The sequence below is a fragment of the Propithecus coquereli genome, unplaced genomic scaffold (genome assembly GCF_000956105.1).
Source record: "Propithecus coquereli isolate 6110/MARCELLA unplaced genomic scaffold, Pcoq_1.0 Scaffold400, whole genome shotgun sequence".
In the NCBI taxonomy this organism is placed as follows: Eukaryota; Metazoa; Chordata; class Mammalia; order Primates; family Indriidae; genus Propithecus; species Propithecus coquereli.
The window spans coordinates 1,092,968-1,113,294 of NW_012149731.1; the positions used below are offsets into that span (position 1 = coordinate 1,092,968).

Here is a 20,327-nt window from a genome sequence, read left to right on the forward strand (position 1 = left end):
TATGAAATATACGTAAGTAAATGATAACACATTTCACACCCACACACAGACATACCTTCAAATTCCGAGGCTGGTTATTGATGGATGTGTCTTCTAAAAGTAGAGTCACGTTTATTCAAAAACTAACATAAGATAGTTGGATGTATATGGTCATAGCATGGGGAGCATTTAGTGTGTCTGTTTTAAAATGTAGAGAAAATTAGAAAACATACTGAGCAGACTATTAGTTCTTTTTACCTACTCAGCTGACTGAGAGAAAGTCCCCTCCCCCCGCCACACACACACACACACACACACACACACACACACACACACACTTCTATGAAGAATCCCCAAAAGAGTGCTGCTTATGTGTTTGTGTAAGTCTGTTGTTCTGTATATAAGAGTATGTTTGAACCGTGGAATTTATACTTGAGTAAACCCTAAACCCTCAAATTTATCCCCTTCTCCCCAAAAAGGGCATTTTACTGACATAAAACCTGTTATTGGTTGCTTCTGGTGTGTTATGTCAAAATCGTTGACTGAATGCTGTAAAGGCAGCTGTATGGTATTTCAGAATAAGAGAATTTTATGAATATAAAGCAAGATACAAAACCGTAAAGCAATAACAAAACATAGTCATTTAGGGAGAGTTACCCAGCCACAGATGTCCAAAGAGGTATAGGACGAGGTCCATATGCACTTTTTGCAGGCGAACTGGAGTCAAGATTAAATAAAGTCCTATTTTGAGTCTTAGGCTGGACGTCAAGAGATTGCCTCCCAGGTGAAATAGCCACAGCCACAGCCATGGCAGAGGCCCTGTTGTTGCCTGAGTAATGAAACCATTTGGATGGAGTCCAATCCAGCCTTCTCCTCTGTGTCAAATTGCACTCTGGAGGGAATAGTGCCTGCTGACATCACAGGGTCACTCGGAGTTAGTGGTGAGTAAGGCATAATACGGACAGTGATGGAAAACATTCTAGCCCATGAGGAGGAAGAGGGAGGAAAATGCTGACGTGTTTGCTCCCTGCCTGAGCCAGCGTGGTTGCGTGAGCTGGCTGCACCGCAGGGAAGAGGACGGCGCTATCTCTCATCTCAGAGATTCTTTGTGGTTTAGGGGAGACAGAACCCCAGAAGGATCTGATGAGAGCTCTGGATCTTCTTGCCAAAAAATGCTCATTCTCGTAGTCTCTCATTCCCTCTGCCTCACCCATGTGTGCGCAGTTTCGTGGGACTCACGGACTCCTTGGAACCACCCACAGACCTCTGTTAAGCTTTCTGAAGCTCTTTGCAAGGTCCTAGACAAAGCCCTGAAAACTGATGTTCTCCCGCAGTCAAGATCAACGCAATCCTAACGTGGCCTTTCGGTGTTCAACTGGATAAATAAACACACACAGAACACTTCACAGAATATGAAGGCTCAAGGGTACGAGGCACCAAATAACAGAAATGATGGGTGGAGGCTTGGGGAGGTGAAGGGTCTGCCTTTCACAGGTTAAGGTTACCTGGAATCACTGCTTCTTCAGTGTGTTCGGAATTTATAACATTTTCTATAGAGGCCTGAAGGAGCTTAATCTAAATGTTATGATGTACATACACGTGTCCACACAGGTATACGCACAAACACACACACATACTTCATACCTACTAGAATAGATACCATGGAGCAAACAGTCTGCCTGTCCATTCAGGGTTGGAACCACATCAACAGCTTTAAACCACTAGGAGTTTCAAGATCAATGGTGCAGTGGTGACGAAATAACCCCTGAGCTGCACCCTTGTAGTCAGGTCCTCAGTGGCAGGCTGCTTGCTTCTGGAGCAGTGAGGCCCACGCGTGTGCGCGAGCAGCTTGCAGTGTACCGCGTTCAGAAAAGCTCTGTCATTTACAAATTTGGGCTAATTCTCAACACCTATTCACCTCCGTGCTCTGAACTGAAATATGGAAATCATAGCTGTACTTTAAAAATAATCTTGTTGGAATCCGTAAATGAAAAAATGAACATAAAGCATGTACAGGCCTTGGTACATCTAATGTGCTGAATAACTGGTAGCATAGATTGATTATTATTGTTATCTAACAGTATCTTGTTTATTGCTCTTCGGCCCCATGGAGTAGGACTGTCTTACCCTTTTTTTGCTGCTATAACAAAATACCATAGATTGGGCAATTTATAAACAACAGAACTTTACTGTTCACAATTCTGGAAGCTGGAAAGTCCAGGATCAAGGTGCTGGCATATTCAGTGTCTGCTGAAGGCTCTCTGCATCAGAGGTGGTGCCTCATTGCTGTGTCCTCACTTGGGACAAACGAGATCCCTTGAGTCTCTTTTATAAGGGCGCTAATCCCATTCGTGAGGGCAGCTGCCTCATGTCGTAATCACTTCCCGAAGGACTCACCTCTTAATGCTCTATCACATTGGGCATTAGATCACAACATATGCATTTGGCAGGGACAACGACACTCAGACCATAGCAGGGACCTTCCAAAATTGGTATATCTTGGAAAATTTTTATCTTCAGATATTACTGAGTTTTTTCAAAATGTAGGGAGTTAGGGACTGGCTAAGAGGAACTGCATTTAGCCATGTAATTTTCCTTTGGCAAACCAAGTTCCCGTGTAATTTTTTCACACAGTTCATGGATGGAGGAAGAATTCTGTCCTAACGTCTTTTCAGTTCATTAACTGAAATATTAATGTTTCTCATATCCAAGCTAAAAGAGCAGGAAATGGCAAGGGAGGCAGATTCCTCATTGGTCTCTAAAAGCAAACTTGGATTCTTGGCTACTGTTAATTTATCTTTTAAATAAGAAGAAAAAAATGCTCTGGATCCTTACTATATTGACAGATTTTTAGCACTTCACCTATAAAATTAATCAGTCACCCCCCTCCCCCAATCTCTCTCTCTGTCTCTCAACCCCTTTTTGGCAGATTTTTTTTTTTAATATAACTCATTCTCCCTCTCCTTCCTTTTCACATAAACATTTCCTCCTAAAGGAATCTTAGACAAGGCGCAGTGGCTCATGCCTATAACCCTAGTAGCACTCTGGGAGGCTGAGGCAGGAGGATTGCTTGAGCTCAGGAGTTTGAGGTTGCAGTGAGCTGTGATAACACCACTGCACTCTACTCAGGACAACAGAGTGAGACTCTGTCTCAAAAAAAAAGCAGGGGCGAGGGGATCTTAAATTTCCTTGTCCACTATGTAATGGGAATAATTTATAGTAACTAAAGGTACTTTGTAGAAGTAGTTGAGGACTGTCTCATTCAGGATCCCAGGAGTAGACAGATGGCACACTTAAGATAAATTAGGAGAGGTTAGTAAGTATTAATAAGAGGATGATTTTCATGGATATGGGAAGAGTATAGGGCAGGGGTTGGCAAACTTCTGTAAAGGGCCAGATAGTAAATATTTTCAGCCTCGCAGGCCTTGTGGACTCTGTTTCAGCTACTCAACTCTGCTGCTCTAGGGTAAAGCAGACACAGATAGTACCTAGATGAACCGGTGTGCCTTCCGGTAAAACGAAAACAGGCTTTGGGTGGGATCTGGTCCCTGGGCCATAGTTTGTTGACCGTTGGTGTAGGGGGAGAAAGAGGATGGGGCAGTAACCTGGGCTAGAAGCCATGCTGTGACCAGCCTTCAGCTTGAAGGGCAGAAGAGGATGGCATTACTAGAACCCAAAAGAAGGGCAGCCTGTGAAGAGGGCTGTCCAGAGGGGAGCTGTGATCTCTGGGGGGGCACTGCTGTCAAGAGGCATCCCATGGGAGGGAGCCGGGGGACACATATCTGGGCCTTATTTCTCCTCCCTCCCTTGCTTCTCCTCTGCTACGCTCCATTGACTTAGGTCCCAGCTAGAAGCCAGTGGAGCAAGGGAGCCTGTGCACCTGTTCTATTCAGGACGTCTTCCCTGGGACAGAGAGCACGAGGAATAAATGAGATATGGCACACGATGCACTTAGCATAGATTCCTCCAGTACCAAGGGTTCCTGTTATTCTTTACTAATCCTGGTCGTAATAAACACCTGCATCTGTGATTACATGTGGGATTTATGTGCATTCTTTGAGTTTACAAACTAAAACATAAATGAGTGAAGAAAGCATGTGCAGAACTTTCCACAGAGATCCACTCACAGCAGAAGTTAGTCATGTAATAGTTCCTAATCTCTTGGATTGATCAAGCTGTCCTCCACATTCTTCTTTCTGCAGAGATCCTTTTGGAAAGACATACTAAGCTCTCAATTGGGGTTTGAAAGCAGGGACAGTCTCTTTGCTAGAATGAATGAATAAACATTGACCTTTTATAGAATGATTCATCAGCCATGCATGAGCCAGCTACTTCATTCAGAAAAGTATTAATTTAGTCATGTTCCAAAACATCACATCACACTGCAGATTAAGGTCAGCAAAAATGAACGTTTTGACAGCCTTGCAGTCCACGCTACTAGAGGCATTGAAAATGGGTGTCTTGAAAATGTGTGTTGTACTTGGTTTAGTCTGACTTTTTTTTCTTACTTTTTCTGATTTGTTCTCATGATTCTTTCTCCAGAAATTTCTCTTACATCTAACACTTTGACTTCTTTATCTATCACTCTAAATGTGTAGTAACCCACACCAACAAGATGACAAATCTGTGAAGTCCTGCTTTTGCAGGACACGGGATAAATAAGTACTGGTTTCTGTCAAGAAGTGTATGCAATCAGTGAGTTCAATGGTGCAAAATTTAAAAATGTGAAAGGATGATTCCAACAGGTGCTTCAAGAAATTTGTGGTTGGTGTTGATACTTGTCTTAAAAAAGATGAAGTTCTTAGTATTTTGGGGGAACTTCGAATTCTACTTATATCACTGTGAAAACTTGTTTCTCTACTTTTTTGTAGCTTGAGTCGCTGATCACTCACAGAGAGGTACATTAAAAGTGCCTGCTGAAAAGTCAGGGCTGTGGCATTCTTGTTTGGCACACACTGGAGCCTGGAAAGACACGTGGTTGCCTTGACTTGTAGGTTTGTGAAGGGGCTAAATGCAACTTAGGTCTTGAGCCTACAGTTTCATTCAGCCTATATTACTGTATAGTAGGTGACTATCCTTTTCTATCAGCTTTATTTTTGAAGGGCTTTGGGTAACACCTATAGTCAGGTGTATAAACTGCATTAGTTTAATCAGTCTTGATTTAGACTTTGTTCTCCCATCCTGAGCAGTGGATAGAGTTCAGTTCCTCATTTTGGGGTAGGGGAAGGTAAAGGAAAGATTTTGGCAGAAAATAGGCAGCTCCCTACCGCATTGTGTATTTATGTGTGTGTGTGTGAACACACATGTAGTTTCTTCTAAAGGATGTATAGTTATTCCTTGCAGAATGATAGCAACATAACTAAAGATGATTTAGTTCATTTTTTCTCTTTTCTCCTTTCCTTATTTCCTCATCCGCCATCCCTTTCTCTCTTTCTTTCCATGATATTTCGCCTGAACTTTCAGTGACATGACTTGTATAATGAGAAAACAGAGGCACGTGGAGCCACAGGCCCTGCTGCCCTTCCCCTCATCTGAGGGGTGGCAGAGGTGGGACTGGAACCAGGCTTTTTCTAGGTTGCAGACACCTTTGTGGTCTGCAAACCGCACACATAGTGTATTTGCTTTATATTTGTTTGGAAGCACTCTCAAGGATTAGCTGGGTAATTATAAACCCTGTTCTTCCTTTTATGTACAGTATAATGCTGTTTAAGTTCACTACTTTTGTAGGCGATCACATTGAATTATAGAAGTACTGATTGTTTTGAAAAAGATGAAATCCTTCAGAGCTTGAAGATTTTCTGCTATATTAACTTACTAAGTTTTTTATTTTTAAAAAACAAAACAGAACATCACTTTGCTCTTTTGTACCACACTTCAAAACAGTGACTGACATCGTACTGCAGCCCTTTGCTGAGCTGAGAGGTATGAGAATCAGTCCCGTTTGACAGCATGCCACAGTAGGACCGCACCGCATGTCAGCGAAGGGTTGTTCAACACAGGGCTGAACTGCCAGAGACAGAAAGCGGCTAGATGGGGGGAACATTGAATTCGTTTACAAAATCACCTCTATGTTTTTTAGGTTGAGTCAATACTGGTTGCTGCCTTTAGGCTATTTTGCTTCAAATAACAGTGCTTATTCAAAAGTACTTGTTCAGCGTTGGACTGAACCCATTGACTTCATTTCTGTTTTTAAAGAAGTGTTGGGGGTGTGGCCAAGAAGGATTTCTCAGCTATACAAGCTCATTCTGCCTAATTAGCATGGTCAAGTACTCAGTTGCTTTTTAGAAGCTTTAGGTAGCTTTAGCCCAGAAAGCAAGTCTATACTGGGGCAGGTTTTCTTGATGGCAAGGAGATTAGCAGTCAAGAGGCTCCAAGAGAGGGGTTAGAGTGTACTTAAAGGACAGCCTTTAGCTTTAGAAGGTAATTAATGTTTGACATTTTTTTCCCTTTTCAGGCTGAGTGTCAAATATCGGACAGGGCTAGAGCCAGCTCATTAATCCAGACAACTGTTACTTCTCTGTGATGTTAGAATAAAGGGCATTTTCCCTTTTAATTTCAGGCCTTCTTGGCTACTCCTGTAAACCACTCATGTCCAGAGGATGTACTAAGAGTCTAGCTACATGTTGCTCTTCCTAGCAGCCGAAAGTTTGCATTTGTGGCAAGGCAGAATTAGAGAGTTTATCTTGAGTGAGATGGAAACACCCTTCTGTATTTGCAGTGATTTTTTTTTCAAAAGTGTTACAACATGGGTTAATGTTTGAGCTGATTGTGATAAGGACCTTTGTGAGGGGTCAAATATATATAGATAGATAGATACACACACACACATACATAGATACGCTATTTTTAAAGATTTATAAAGTATTTTTGAAGGGCTTGTATAGATTTGGAAGAGTGAAAATCATCTGTGTCACTTTGCTTTCACCATTGGTTTATTTCCATAGTACAGGGGTTGGAAAGCTTTTCCTGTAAAGGGCCAGATGGTAAATGTTTTCAGCCTTGGGGGCCAGACAGCCTCTGTAGCAGCTACTCAACTCTGCCATTCTAGTGTGAAAGCAGCCATAGACAGTAATGTAAATGGACAAGCATAACTGTGTTCCAATAAAACTTTATTTAAAACAAACAGGCGGTGGGCCAAATGTGGCCTGTAGGCTGTGGTTTGCTAACCTCAACTACAAAATTCTGCTTCTGAAATATAGCTCTGGCTTGGTAGCTGGATTTCATCTTCGAGGATGGTTTCCCTCTCACTTTCCACCCTCATCCTTCCAGATACCTGTATTCTAGATTGTCACTTGTACCCTGTAATGAAAACATGGTCTTGGGGTGCTTTGTATACACTCTGTCTTTCCCTGGCAACTGAAGGCCCTGGAGATCTTGCCTAGCTGGTGATCTGCTCTGGGGTCCTGTCCTGCTAGAGAGGGTCACCTTAGGACCTCAAAGAGGCAGAGGCCTTTGGAGCAGGTAAAACTAATCAGCATTTCTACCAGCCAACTATCAACACCCAACCTCTGTATCTCGCTATAGGTTCTAAGATAAACCACAATCCCAGCACACTGCGGGACACAAAGGAGCTGAAACCTCCCTTTTTGCTAATGAGTTGAGTGATACTTTCACTTTATCTCAGGTCTCCAGTCTGAAATCTCCAGAAACTATCTTTTCAAAACTCCAGAAGTTTTTCCAGGTTTCTCATTAAACCATTCAAATCCAAGTGATATATATGCCTAGTTTTCCCAAATGCGTAATGGAATCTGCATTTTTAATTTTTAAAAACGGAGGGGGCTCTCTTGCAAAATAAAGCTTCTCCCTCTTTTCCGGATCCCTCTTGGGTTGGCATGATGATTTCTATTAGTACCTAGTTAGTTGCTGGCTTGGGACAGGTCGGCTTCTTTTCCATACTGCTGTCCCAACTGCTTGCAGCGACTCAGGTATACTTAGAAGCAGGATGCAACCAACTGTGTTGAGTTCTGTGCACCTTGACAGCCAGAATGTACAGTGTGATTTATGGGAGCTGTTCACACAGAGATCACCAGATAGCTTGGTTTTCTGACATCCATGCAAGATTTTGAGGCCTGTGGACGAGGAATACATTCCAAGGAACCAGTGGAAGCTAATGACATTTCTAAGTGCTGTGATGAATGGATCCAGGACTTTTTCCTTCTTTGCAAGTCTACTAGAGTCTGCTAGAATACAGCACAGCATTGGCTTTCTACACTAACTCAGTTGGCAACTAGCAGTTTAACCACATGAACTTTGTTACTTTGGAAGAGCTTATTAAAATCTTTAAAAGAAGGATTAAAGAGATAGAGGAAGAAAATCAATCCACATGACCACACATTAAGCAGGTCAAAACTTAGAAAGTATATAGCCATGAGTGAACAGATCTGATGTTTTATTTTTATTAATTTTTTAAATCACGTTTGAAAAGAGAATGACTTTGTACACTTAAAATCTAGCTATTCACTCCAGCTTGCTTATCTGTAAAAGAAAGACGCTAAATGAAATGATTTTTAAAATTTTTTTTTGGACAAATCAGAACTCTGTTGACGTAAACCTAATTAAATTTCTAAAAACTATCATCTTATTTTTTGTTCAAGTTAAGTACAAAGGTGCCTAGGAAGTCTTCCCCAAACCTAATCCCCATCTTCTTTTCTTTACTCCACCCTGTCCCAGCCTGAGGATTGGAGTGAGGGGAAGATGTGTTCCTGTCTTCTCAAAATAGTACGCATTGGTGACCACGCCACCTTCCACAGCTCTGCTGCTGCTGTTTGGGTTCTGAGCAGCCGACTCAGAGATTAACGCTTGGAGCAGGTCTGTGGATGAGGTGGGGGCTGCCTGCTCAGGGGAGATAAAGGCAGAGGGCTCTCCTCCCAGGGCAGGACTCTCTCACCCCCGCAGCTGTGGCTTTGATTGAAAAGGTATGTGGCCCTCCGGAGCTGACTTCAACCAAATGGCACTGGTCTTTGAAAAATGTCCTTCAGCCCTAGCCCCTGTGAAATGTGTTTACTTAGGGATTTTTCCCCTGCTTAGAAGTGAGAATGCAACTACAGCTGCGTTGCCCCTCGCTGAAGGCATTTGCTGTGGATGTGTCTTCCACTGATATGTGTAAAGATTTATAATGAAAACAGAGTCATTCTTAAATAAAAGGATATTGACATAAAAAGCAGTAATGGTTGATGGTATCTGTTTTTTAAGATAAAGGTTTTGTCACAAAGGCACGATTTATGGTGGGAATACTGAGTAGCGGTAGTGTGGCAGGTGATAAATCACTTTTCTCACCACTGGATATTGAGAAAAAAGGGATACAAAGACCTTTTAAAAATAGGAAAAATAAAAGCACTTCAGGGCATTTAGAGTATGGATGATATAGTACAGGAAGCTTGCCACAGGACTGAGGTTGTGTGTAGTGTTGACAAATGTTTTAGTCTCATTATGAGGAAAACCATAGTGAAGATTTACTTTCATAAAACTAAATCTTGAAAAACTTAGTCCATACATTGGACAGCATATAACGACGCTTTTTAATTTAGAGATTCCATGCAAGTAGAACAGGTAACTATGATGACGATAAAAATTAGGAGTTTTGTGTTTATCTTCTGCACAAGTTTTCTTACTTCTGCCCACAGCCAGGTAGATGGGTGCTAACAAAAGAAAATTCATTTACAGAATGTTAAGAGTGAGATCAAAGCTATTAATAGTACCTTAAAAGATTTTTTAGGAACCTCTAAGGAAGTTGTGAGTCCTAGAAGAGGTTATGGAGCCTTCGGTCTTGTTTCCTGTGGGCACCTTCATCCTCCTCCTTCTCCATTCTCTATGCTGGTGGAAACTTGATACCAGTGCCACACGGATGGCGGCTCCTACAGGCCACCACAGACGTGTCCTTGCAAATAGGAAAACTCTGCCCCCAGAGCAGTCAAAGGCTAACCTTGGAGGAAACCTGCATTTAGGCAGCTGATCAATTAGAGCAATGGATTTTCTGAGAAAATTCCTTCTTTTCTAGAGGTCTCTGGGAATGCATAATTCTATCAGTAAGTGAGCATGTGGGTTAATGCCACGTTAATTACATAATGCAGAGTCTGGGGACATGTCACATGCAGGGGTAAGGATTCCTATGTTACCTAGTGTGAAATAAAAAATCACTTCAAGAATTTTATTCACGTGCAGCCTTTACTTTGTGACCAATACAAAAAATGAAATATGCCTAAAATTATTGCCATAAAAGAGCAGTTCGTAGTCTTTTGTCAGCATTCATTAAGTCTTTTCTAGATGTGTGCTCCATGAATCAATCAGTATTTATTTAATCATTCATTCATTGGTTTGTTCATTCATCCGCTGGAGAAACACTTAGACCTCCTGTGTGCCCATCATTGTCCTTGGTGCCAGTATACAGCAGAGAAGAAAACGAGTCCCGTCTTCATGCTGCTTTCAGCCCCAGTAGGGCAGAGCCAGGCAATAAGCGAAACCAAATATCTAACGTGTCAGTGAGGTAGTAAGTGCTTGGCAGAAAGATGAAGCAGGGTCGGGGAACAGAAAGTGAGAGAAGGCAGACGTGGAATCATGTTCTCAGCCCCTCTCAGGTGGCAGTGGCTCCAGAGCCTTCTCTGCCTCCTGCATTTTATCCTGAAAACAGCTCTGTGAGGGGGCAAGCAGGACTGTCACTCTCATTTGCAGATGAGGAAACTGAGTCACGGTGTTTAAGAGATGGCCAAAGTGGCACAGAAGGTAAATGTGAGGTGACTCAGAGCCCCTACTGTCAACCCCTCAACAGTCCTTGTCTTCACCGCTGTCACCCCTCATCTGGCCCATCCCAGCACATGGCCCCTTTGGGACAGTCTCAGTGAGTGTGTGTTAGAACTCATGACTCTAAGGCACCGTGCTAAGCTCCAGGGAGGAAGAGAAACTTAACCTCAGGTCCTGCCTGGAAAAGACCCCCAGAAGAATGAGGAGGATGCCTGCGAACACTGCTTTAAGTCTGAGGTGTGGCACAGGGGTGTCTGTCCCAGTGTCTGTGTGTGTGTGTGTGTGTGTGTGTGTGTGTGTGTGTGTGCGCGCACGTGCGTACGGGGCTTGGGTGGGGGCTTCTGAGAAGGCTTCGCTGAAGAGCAGCTGATCTCAGTGGAGAGCAGAGAAGAAGAGTAAGGCATTTCGTGCAGTGGGAGTTGTCAGTGTAGAGGCCTAGGGGCTCAAAAGAACATGACATGCGAGAGACTGGAAATATGTACCACTGCACAGGTATGCGGTGACGGTCAGCCGCCTCCCTCCCAGCCTCCATACTAAAGATCACTAAGCTGCTTATTCTCCCTGTTCACCTGAGGCTGTTTTGAGAGAAACTTGGTCTTCATTTCATACAACATTCTCTGGGCTCCTCGTGTTTATCTTTAGGGACTGAAATTTTTAGGAAGGACCTTCAAAAATGTGATTCCTCCAATGAATCAAAGAATAGAGAAGAATCAAACATGATTAACCAGGGGAAGCGCCATGATGAAGAAAAGAGACACATGATCTAGAATCAGATGAACTTGGCTCACAGTTTGGCTGTAGCACATACCTTGGACAAGGTATTTTACTGCATAGCACCTCAGTTTTTTCATCTGATTGAGGGCTATACAGGAATTTCAACAAGGCTCTGTAATTTGTTACCCTTTCCCTGTAAACAGTGCAAATCTCTTTAAAAAAAAAAAAAAGGTAGATCTGGCTTACCCTAATCAAATAAGTGCTGCCCCAAAATATGCATGTCACTTATTTTAATCACAGGATTTTATTTTTCTCTTAGAGCCGTGGCTGATTATTTACTTTTTATGTAATTGTGTAGCACATATCATGTATTAGGAGCTAAGGCTATAAAAAGAGTATGCCACAAACAGGGTTTGGTTGTTGGCCAGCAAATTCCAAGCTGCCACGTGCTGCCCTATCAAATGAATTGCCCAGGAATCCTACACCTGCCATGGGTCTGTCTCACTTGCTGACTATTTGGAAGGCAGTTTGGGAGCATGCTCATGTTGATCATTATGGTATTGACATCCATTTGCCACAATTGTGTAAGAAGGTTATCCTCAGTTCTCACTGGGAGACATAGCCCTTTGGATCTCCAGGTATCTCACAGGCTGTAAAACTTCTCAATTCAAAACTAGTTTTAATTTTATCACTTCAGAGATGCAGTATGAAACATGACAGCAATGAGTGTTATTTTTGGAGCAACTAAAGCCTCTTGCTTCTTTCAGGGAAGACATAATAAAGGCATTTAATCATTTGTAGGGTTTTTAACTTGAACTTAAAAAGAAGAGGACTTTCCTGTCCATTGTCATAACTGGCTCTGGGCACATGGGCAGGTTGGTGACGCTCTGTACCATTTTATAGATGAGGTCACTGAGGTGGTTTGGGGCTTCCTTTCAAATAGAAAGCAGACGTTCTTCTTGACTCTTGGCTTCATATGGCTCTTCACTTGGCTGGGTCCCCCTTATCCTTAATTCTTATCCCTAATCCCTTATCCTTGTAGTGTATCTCTTACCTGTCAAGAGAGCCCTTACTTATGTCTTTATTAACATTAGCCATTAATTTCATTTCTTATTCTTTATTGGTCTTTCAAGTGGTGGGTGTTATTTAATTATATTGATTAGTGTGTTTGCACCATTAGAACATAAACACATAAACTCCATAAAGGCAAGGACCCCATCTTTGTATCTCTGCTGCCCTAGTACAGTGCCTGACACACCAGAGGCCCTTTGTGAGTGCTTTTGGAAGGATGATAGTAGCCGAAGTTTTGAAGACTCAGCTGTTCATATTTTTGCCTGTATGTTCAAAAGGCAAAAAAATAGACTGAAGAAAGACCACTTGAGGGGTGAGAATTGTTACAAAAACACATTTTCACAAACGAACCAGGTTTATACTTTAATATGTCTAGAGTTCCCTGGATCATGTCTGGCAGATACATAAGACTTGCTTTGGAGGATTTTTTTTTTTTTTAATTCAATGGACTTTGAATTAGAAGCAGTTTCAGTGCTTGTTCTGCTTGAGTAGAATTGATAAAATCTGTTAATTATCAGTTTTGCTTTAAACCTCTGAGGAATTTTTAAACTTTGGGAACTCAGGTCATGATTTTGCGCTTTTATTTGTAGTAACGATTGTACCTGGCATTTGTTTACAGATTTTGTAGTTACTAATTTTTTTATTCTTGTCGTATTCATATATAGATTGGAAGTCTTGTTCCTAAGTCCCCATTTTATGGATTGCAGAGTCCAACATGTGGAGATAATCAAGGCATTGTCTACGTTGATGTTGGAAGTATCAGGGAGAACTGTGAAAAACTCCTTCCTCAGTGATAGATTTCCACATTGATCAAACTACCAGATTCTTAAAACTTGTTCTTTTAACATCTTGTCATAGGGGTGAACAAGAAGAGTTTCATTCTGGGTGACCTTCCTAGCACATGTCTAATAACAATGAGATTTTTCTCGTATATTTTTCCATTGGTCCAACTCTATTACTGTAGGTAGTTTGGGCTGCAAGTAATAGAAATTTCAAATCCAAGTAGCTTAAGCATGTTGTCTTATTACAAGAACTGGGTGATTCCCAGTGAGTTGAGTAGCTCAGTGGCCTCAGGGACCTAAGTACGTTCTTTGTGTTCATCCTTAGCATGTCAGAGTAGTCTCTTTATGGTCAAACATGGCCACCACAGGTCCAGGCATTGCCTGTAGATATGACAGCCTCCAGAGACGCCAGCAAGACATCAGTCCCTTGTCTCCAAAAGTGTGAAAGAAGCTTTCCCAGAAGCCCTAGAACATACTGCCCCTCATTCAAGGTTTGCTGGACAGAATGGGTTATACTCCTAACCTAATTATGGACCATAAATTACCATGAATGGCTTGGACCAATTGGAATTTATTCACTTTCTCTGAGGTGGATAAAATATGGGTTGTGCTATGAAAGAAAAGGCAGGAAAGAGAGGAGTAGACAATAAGTGGTCATTGCCATACCAGATTTATCCTCCTGAAGCCCCTTCATGGATGTGTTTTTTTGCTCTCAGATAACAAATGTTTTTCAAAATTGGGACAAAGTGATGGTTCTTCTGATGCAGACTTCCTGCCATAAATTCAGATTTTCCTCCTAATAATTTTATGGATAAAGCTTCTCCTTCAGTATTTTCTCTTTGTGAGTTGAATGCTGTACTCACAGGTCATGTGAACATTCGATAAGGTTTTAAAATCGCACTTTAATCCAAAGATTTGTGAGCATGCCTGTTTATAAGTTGAGATTTTCTGCATTCTTTATATTAGAGGAGGTATTGCTTTGTGTAAACCAGGAAAAGAAATTGGTTTAAGTAAGTCTAATTGCAAAGTTGCAAAAATCAAACTATCCTTCCTCCTATCTCATAGAACAGAAATTTGAAATATAACTTAAAATTGTCAAATAATGATCATGTCATATCTGGAAATTTCAAGCTTGTACTCCCTTGCCTTTTTCCTAATTACCTTAATACTCTGGATATTCAGGCTTTCGAGTGTTTGACTTTGCTGAAGTTGAGAAAAGGTATCCAGTTTATTTTACTTTTCTCAGATGTCACTCATTTTTTTGACATGAAAATCCTTAACTTACAGGATAAGCCTCAGGAAATGGTTTGAAGAATGAAGACAAACCTGGCTTGTATGAGAACAAGGATATTTTTTTATTGGAAACATAGTTTTCAACAAAGAGTCTGTTTGGAAACCTGTAAGATTTGTCCTTTCTTCCCAGGCATAGAGGAAGTTGCAATCAGCCTGATTTATCAGGTTTATCAGCCTGATTCTTAGTGACAACATTCAGAAACATTAACTATCGGTTCATCCAACCTTCTCTCTTTTTCAGATGAGGAGATTTAGGCCTAGAGGGGTTAAGTGACTTATTCACATCTGTTAATTTGTAGTAGTTATAGCATTTCCCTATAGCCCTGGAGAACAGGCAGTATATACAATATTGTATAGAGCTATATTGTCTAATACTGTGTATAAAGTTACTTTAACAATTCTATGCTTGGGTAACTTTGATATTGTAAAAGTAGAAATTGATAGTGGTGGTAATAATAAAAATCATAAGAGAGCAACTACCTGACGTTTATGGAGCACTTTTACTGTATGCTGGGCAGTGTGCTAGAGCTTTACTGGCAACACAATAATTATGTTACTGCCCCATATTATAGATGGAGAAAGTGAAGTTTAGAGATTAAACTTGCCCGGTGTGCACAGCTGGTTAAGTAGCAGCGTTAGGATTCTAGCCCATGTTTTCTGAATTTCAGAGCCTGGGTTCTAAATTATGAGGCTTACTGCTAATTATGGGGGAGGGAGAGGGTGGTGGTGATGAAGCTGAGAAGGAAAGTTCCTGAATGGCATCAGGAATGACCTGGAAGAGTGAAAAGCCCTAAGAGGGACTGGATCATCCAATGGGCGTAGGGTATCCTGTAGATCAGGTGAAAACTAGAAATGCCTCGTCAACCCACGGAGAAAGTGCAGAGCAGAGAAGAAACCTCAGCGAGGCCATTCAGGCTTTGAAAGGTGAAGTTGGCTACAGGTGCTAGAGGAGCTGATGGAACACAGATAGGGCAGGGCAAGAGATCCCGGCCCCCCATGTCACATACCCCAAATTGAGGCCACATGGCTGCCAGTGAGAACAGATCTAGGTGCTGGTTTCAGTAAAAGGTGGGACTAGGACACATGGTAGAGTAGCGGGGAGACAATGGCTGAAGTCTGAATAGCCCTGCAAGATCGGCGGATGGCTCCCAAGATTGCCAGAAACTTTTTCACATGGGAACACTGAATTTTCGAGATGTTAAATGGCTGCTCTAAATGATTCAGCTGGCCTTGTCAGGCCCCAGATTGGGGATATTTGGATGTATAATTACACATGTTTGGCTCTAGAAGGCATGGCTCAGGCAGAGAGAGCTAGAGGAGCTGGGAAGAGGGCAGGATACCAAAGACTGGATGAGAGAAACAGCCTCTAAACCAGCAACCATGCTGACAGCAGCCCAGAAGCCCAGGGAAGAAGGTATGTGTTCAAGATAGTGCATGTTTGTGATCATAATTACAATAATACCAATAACAGAGAGATGTTATTGTGGTTATGAACCTGGGTCCTAGAGTCAGACCGCCTCAAGTCCTAGCTCTGCATCTTCTTGCTGTGTTACTTCTATCAGATTGCTTTCCGTCTCTGGGCCTCAGTTGCCTCTTCTGTAAAATTGGAATAATAATTATACCTCATAGGATGTTGTAAGAGTTCAGTAAGCATTTAGAGAAGGGATTGGAAACTTTTTCTGTTCAAGGCCTGATAGGAAATATTTTTGGTATTTATGCCCATATGGTCTCTGTCACGACTACTTAACTCTGCTGTAAGCTGGTGGAAAATTCAGGCATTTCAAAAACCTATTATTTATCATAGGAAATTTGCAGACACCCATGGTAGGCAAATGTCTCGATTTATAAATGAATTTATGTAAAAACAGTAGCTCTAGAAGTTAGACTTCAGACTCAAAATTGTCAACACACTCAGATGTCAAAGCAGGTAACTTTTTTTAAAAATACAAGGTTTTTAGTCTGTAAATGTGATCATGAGAGGCATGTCCTTTCTGCAAGTCTGCTTATCTTTCTCCTAAACACTGCTTTTGATTTATTTAGCTCATCCACCCTCCACCCTTTTTTTTTTTTAAACAGAAAATATAATTTGGCAAGTTACAGCCCGTGGTTAGTAAAATAAGTACCACCAGAAAGTCTGAAAACATGTTTTCCATTTATAGAAAAAAAAAAAGGTTAAGCTGAGTTAGAAATGTTGTATGTTGACAGTACCACTTAAAGGAGATACACTTCTCAGTTACTTCTCACCTTAAGAATGAAGCATATCTTGGAACCTTTTGTGATAAAGAATTTTCTTCCCTTCTCCCCAAATTAAAAGGAAAAAAAAGTAAAGCGCAAAAGCCATGTTGCTGTGCTGTCTATTTAGGCCTTGATTCTGTGGGGTGGGGAGTACGCATCCATTTTGCCCCACATTATGTAAGCTTCGGAAGCAGTTGCACTAAATGAAGGCCAGAAAAAGTAGATGGCATGTGTTAGATGGGGTGACCTTTGTATAGTTTTGTGGGGTGGGAGCATGGTTTTGTAGCACAGGTTCTCCAAAAGAAAAGTCAGGTCTGAGTAATGACCTATTTTGCCTGTAATTTACATGGAATGGGGACTTTTTTATTTTTCCAAAGGGACTCTGGAAACCGTGTTTAATTTCAATCTAATGAAACACCTCCTAATGCCAGGGGCCTCTCAGCTCAGTTTTCTAGGAGAGGTATCTCATGCCCATCTAGTGCAGGGCGCCCTGTGTGCACACTCGGTCTTCATTACATTCACCTACTGGATTTCTTCTGTTAGTTCTGACCTTGGTGATGGTAATGAAGTTCTCTTGGACTCTTTATCTGCTTGACATTAATGCATTAAAGGTTAGTTATCTCCTGCTATGTGCAATGTAGAGAGGTAGGAAGGGAACACCGAGATGTCATTTCATGCATCTCCATGAATGTTGTGAGGACTTAAGCTTTTCTGTGCTGCTTTAGAGATTAGAAATCGACTCAGATCAGAAGATGGTTTTTGACCAAAATTTATAAATTTCCCGGTGAGTGTTGGCAGTGGAGTTTGGGAAGCAGATAGATCTTGAAATTCAGCAAGCTCACATGGATTCCTAGTGGAAAACAAACAAACGGCTTTTCCAGCCATAAAAGATGATTTGGGTTTCTCTGTGATGTTCACTGTACCAAGTTGTGATTATTTGTTTAAAGTGACAGTAGGAAATGAGGAAACAGAATTTTTTTTTTTTAAGTTTGTCCAGAAATTGAGACACAGTATTCTGTGAGTTCTGGCTAAAATTTCCCAAACACATGCCTCAGAAAATGGGTAGAGAAGTGCTTAAGCATCTGCAGGTGAGCACTGACCACAGCTTCCTTTGCTGTGTCGGTTATGTGAGTGCATTATTTTTCAATAGTAGTTCGGTTCAGCGTTTCTCAGATAATATCTGTATCCTTGGGAGTGAGTGGACGAGCATTGTGAAATGCTGACAAATAAAGCTTCCACATGCTGGCGCCCAAATGTTTAGGACACACTTGAGATGTCTCTTGTTAGCGAATAGAAGCCATGTCCCTTGTCCTGGAAGCTCTAGACCTCTGCACCCTGGCTTTCCCTGGTGAGTGCAGCAATCTTTTCCCTTCTTGAATTGCTGAGGAATCAACTGGCATGCTTAGTCCGTCTTAGCCCCTGGGCAAAAATGCAGCTTGCTGTGGTCACAGCAATAACGAAAAAGGGAAAAGGTATGGGAGTTTGTCTAAGAGGGGCGAGCTCCAATGGTTGAAAGGTTGGAAGCTTTCAGAATGTTGACCACTTCTCTTTAAAAGCAGCTCCACCAACACGCAGCTTGGCAAATGTAAAAACAAACGATCATCCTTGCAGATCTAGGATTTTAAAACACAGATCTCAGACAAATTACATATTTTATTCATCCACCCAGTAGATCAGTGAGAAGAGTTCCTAAATGAAAGTGAGAAAGTCTTTGTGTAAAGTTTATTGTCTGGATCCCTTTCCATGGTTAGGTTACATGCTAATAGGCAAATTCACTTAATTTTTAAATGGTTTCCCCAGATGAGCTGTTTACATGTTGCTTATTCTTCTCTTTGGTTCCCAACCCCCCATCTTTCCCTGTTTCTCTGACCAACACATTTAGACCTTGCAAATAGAGTTGAGTGTACAAATGTGCCAAACTCACTTCATGCACATGAGCCATGACTCTTGTTGACGGTCACCAGGACCTAGGGGGCTTTCTGTATTAAGGACTCTGATTCTTAATAATGCATTTTTTCCAGACCATGAGTGAGGCTCAGCCCTGGCTGTGCTAACACGTCTCCATCTCTGTAAAATTAATCCGATGCTGATGGAAAGGGCTCCATCTGCCAAAGAACATTTCTGTCCCGAGATTATGAGAAAAGGGGCAGATACAGATGAGCTTACAAAGATGCATTTAAACTGCTTTGAATGAAGAGTAGGTTGAGTATTTCCAGTTGTGGAGCAAAACGTGTCTGACCTGCCATTGAGCAGATACGTTTAAACGATTTCCCAGCTCTTCTACCACGGATACAACGATGCAATGATTTTTCTCATGGAAGGTCTTGCTTCTCCATCTGTCTAAAAACAGGGCTCCATAGGATTTTGTTCCCAAACACACCTTTGTATAGTCGGGAGGTGGGGAGTACCTGGGGCTTGAATTCTGCCCTCTATCCGATTCCATCTTTCTTAGTCTCTGTTTCTTCATCAGTAAAATGGGGACAATAATAATTCTAAGTAATAGGAGTCTTGTGATCATCAAATTTGGAGGATATGTGCAAATCGTCTAGCACAGCACTTGGCACATAAAAGGGGTCTCCCAAACGGTTTTTTTCTCTTGAGATTTGAGGAAAAAACGTTTCAAGCCTTATTGCATTAAAGTCATGTTAATAAGTGCAGATTGTCGGTTAACTTGAGAGCAGGCCCTGTTGGGCACAGATGGTGGGGAGGTGACTCCTACAGAGACATAAGTTTTACCATGAGCATGCTAATTCTATCCTGTTAGGGACAGTGCGCGTGACAGGGCTGCTTTGCCCTTGACAGAAAATATTACCCGTGATTTGTAAATGAACTGTCTGCTCACATGACCTCCATGAATGTAAATATTGATTCTAAGGAAGAACTAAGATAATATTGTGGTGAGATAGTTTCCAGTTGTTTAGCCTTTTGTTTTCTTTTGTTTTAATTGCATGCACATTGAAACTATAATATATTCCACCCTTGGCCAGACTTAAGTCCTTCAGACACCACCAGCACGTCTTCTACTCCCCATATTATTATTTAATCTTTCATTGAAATCCACTCTTTTAAAACGCAAACTTATTTTAAAAGCAGTCTCTTCCTTACCTAAATGGGAAATGAGTATCACGTGCCCTAACGATTCTACAAGGTAGCTTTCATGCTCAGAGAAATCTGCGTCTTCCTATCAGTTGAAGGCTCCATAGCCTCGTGCAAAAGGGAGATCAGCAAGTGTGTGAGAGGTGTTTAAGAGGCTTTCATACCAAACAGAGAGCTTCTCTTTAATGTGGACTCCTTAGACAAGTTCTGAAGGTTTTTTGTTTGGATTCCTATGTCAACATATTTTGTAGATGAGACCTCATTGAGTGTCATAACCTAATCTTTTATTAACACCATTATCATTGGGGGTTCTCGTTATCCCCCTCCCCATAAAAAGGCACTGGAAACAAAAGAAAGTAAAGTTCAACATATTGCTGGGCTGAAACTGTGAAACTATATTTTTAAAAAAAAAAAAAAAAA

The 20,327-nt window shown here is 41.5% G+C and overlaps 1 protein-coding gene across 2 annotated transcripts in view; it reads left to right on the forward strand.

The window, feature by feature from the left end:
• Positions 1 to 20,327, forward strand: part of PDZRN3 (PDZ domain containing ring finger 3) — a 266,468-nt gene that overhangs the window by 79,318 nt on the left and 166,823 nt on the right. Inside the window, exon 1 of one of the 2 annotated variants that reach the window (XM_012652867.1) lies at positions 17,937 to 18,159. The exons of the other annotated variant lie outside the window; for it this stretch is intronic. The gene's annotated coding sequence lies outside the window, so the exon portion shown is untranslated. Of the gene's footprint in view, positions 1 to 17,936; positions 18,160 to 20,327 lie in introns of those variants that run through there. 2 annotated transcript variants of the gene reach the window in all.